The sequence below is a fragment of the Rhinolophus sinicus genome, chromosome 17 (assembly GCF_057876585.1).
Source record: "Rhinolophus sinicus isolate RSI-liver-muscle chromosome 17, RSI-T2T, whole genome shotgun sequence".
Taxonomy (NCBI): Eukaryota; Metazoa; Chordata; class Mammalia; order Chiroptera; family Rhinolophidae; genus Rhinolophus; species Rhinolophus sinicus.
In genome coordinates, this window is record NC_142517.1 from 84222474 (window position 1) to 84225492 (window position 3019).

The 3019-nt window shown below is 34.9% G+C and overlaps 1 pseudogene; it reads right to left on the minus strand.

Annotated features, from left to right (window-relative positions):
- Nucleotides 1-1605: 1605 nt before the first annotated feature.
- LOC148754822 (histone-lysine N-methyltransferase SETMAR pseudogene) lies at nt 1606-2630 on the minus strand (annotated as a pseudogene).
- Nucleotides 2631-3019: the final 389 nt, after the last annotated feature.

The following is a 3019-nucleotide window of genomic DNA, read 5'->3' on the forward strand; positions in this document are numbered from 1 at the left end:
TAATAACAGAAATATCTGAAAAAATGGAAGGTTTTGTTTATGGAAATTTAGAGGTTAGATGATAATCATCTTCAAATATTTAAAGTGCCATTTTGAAAGAGATATTTGACTTTTCTATATATGGCTTTAAGAAGTAGAAACAAAAAGGAAATATAGGCAGATTAGCTTACTACAAAGATCTTTTTCATTAATTTGAACCCCTCAAAGACATTATATATATATATATATATATATATATATATATATATATATATATATACACATATATATATATATATATAACAATTAAGGAATCGATTGTCATTAGATACAAGAAAAGGAAGAAACTGTTGAAAATCTTATTCGGGAAATTCAAATGTCTAATGGAAGGTTAGTTTGATTACAGTTTAACTGAAAACAAAGATGTTTTTCCATTTTAAAAAACTTAGTTTTATCTGTATTCCTGTATTTAAAGTAGTAATATATCTGGGAAGTAACTTACTTGTTGACAAGTTGTGACTTTCTAGGATACGGAGTGGTGTGATAATTGAATAGAAATAGCATGAATCTTATGGATACATTAATCTACATTTGATGTTAGTTTAGAATCTATTTATAAAATATAATCTATCTTGATAATTTTTTTTCCGTGTCCGTACAATGAAAAGCTTTTTTTCTGATCACTGGTTTTTCATACAACCGACAAGTAAATCTCATGGAATTATCGAAAATAGTTACACCTTAGGGACCTCACAGGAAACTGGCCACTTTCAATGGGCAGATAGCAACACGTCATTCAAAATGAAGCTGCTAGTCAGTGACATCTATAAATTCATTAGTGTTCATTAACCACCAGGATGCTCGTAAGATTGTCAGGTTTTAACCAAGTAAATCAAGAGCAACTATTCTCCCATCTGTCTTTGAATTTTTATTTGTATCTATTCTCTCACGTATTTTGGGATTTTTCCTTCACATGTTAGCCTCTCCACATATCAGCTCCAATATACCACTGAGAGAGAGTGCCACTATTCCTAAAAGACAAGGAACAACTACCAAATCCCAAGCAATGCAAAATATATTTTTCTTATCTCTGCTTACCATCTCTATAGCCATCCTGTGAGTCCAAGTCACAGGGTTCTCGTAATGCCATCGGATTCTATGGATATATATCATGATCATATCAATCATAATTTTGTATGCAATAGCTGGTTAAATGTTACTTCTACCTGCTCATTTTATTTCCCCATCCATTTTTGCTACTGTGGTGTTTCACACTACATTTCTGGCCATGTCAACCATGAACTAAAATCCTTTTGAATGTTTTCCACTGCCCTCATAATAAAGACCAAATTTCTTCCCTGGACTTTAAAACCCTGTCTTATTTGGTACTGCCTCTGTCTCTTCAGCTTTATTTAATATCACTCCTACAAAAGCCTTCTATACTCCAACTATCATGAATTTCTTTCAATTCTTCTATTATACCACTTCTCCTCCCCCAAGGTTATCATACATACTGTTCTGTCTGCAAGAAATGAATTTTTTTGACTTCTATAGGTTGGTTCAAATGTAATTGCATTTCAGACCATGAATTTTAAATCATTATAATTAGGCTCAAACACATCTTTATTAATCAAAATAGGAACCATTACAATCAATACATTTTTGCCAACGAGAAATAAGTTTGTATATTCCTGTAGCGTAAAAATCCATGCTTCAGGATTCAATGAACACTTGGAAAGCATTTGCTGCATCCTGCTGGTTGTGGAAGGAATTTCCCCACAAAAAGTTGTCAAGATGCTTGAAGAAATGGTAGTCAGTTGGTGAGAAGTCAGGTGAATATGGTGAATGAGACAAAACTTCATAGCCCAATTTCTTTAACTCTTGAAGCATTGGTTGTGTGAGGTGCGGTCGAGGGTTGTGAAGAATTGGGCCCTCTCTGTTGACCAGTGCTGGCTGCAGGCAATGTAGTTTTTGCATCTCATTGATTTGCTGGGCATACTTCTCAGATATAATGATTTCACCGGGATTCACAAAGCTGTGGTGGATCAGACCGTCAGCAGACCACCAAACAGTGACCATGACCTTTTTTTGGTGCAAATTTGTTTTGGGGAAGTCCTTTGGAGCTTCTTCTCAGTCCAGCCACTGAACTGGTCATCACTGGTTGTCGTATAAAACCCCTTTTTCATTACACATCACAATCCGATCAAAAAATGGTTTGTTGTTGTTGCATACAATAAAAGAAGAGGACAGTTCAAATGACTATTTCTTTGATTTTCGGTCAGCTCATGAGGCACGCACTTATTGAGGTTTTTCACCTTTCCAATTTGCCTCAAATGCCAAATGACCATAGAATGGTCGACTTTGAGTTATTTGGCAACTTCTTGTGTAGTTGTAAGAGGATCAACTTCGATGATTGCTCGCGGTCGTTGTCAACTTCCAACGGCCGGCCACTACACTCCAAATCTTCAAGGCTCTCGTCTCCATTGCAAAACTTCTTGAACCACCACTGCACTGTACATTCATTAGCAGTTCCTGGGCCAAATGCGTTGTTGATGTTGAGAGTTTTCTGCACTGCTTTACCACCCATTTTGAACTCAAAAAAGAAAAAAGAAAATCAGTTGAATTTGCTTTTTGTCTAACATCATTTCCATAGTCTAAAATAAGTATAAAATAAACAGCAAGTAATAAGCCATTAGAAAAAAAAACACAAAAAAAACATAAAACGAGAAATGCACATTAAAATGATGTGTAACACAGCCACATTTATTTAAGAAGGATTCCAATATAAAACAGCAAATTTCAACAATGCAAACACCGCAATTACTTTGGCACCAACCTAATACTTCTCTTCTGCTTAAGCTAACAAACTAGTATTCGTGTTTCAGGTCTCAGCTTTCTCTATCCAACTTTCCCCAGACTATAATTCCTTTGGCTTCAATATTCTTCACTTTTACTCTGTAGAATTTAGTGCACTTGTCATTTTTTGTTTAATGATAGTTCTTCCTCTAAGGTCTACCTTAACCCAAAACAGCATACAAAA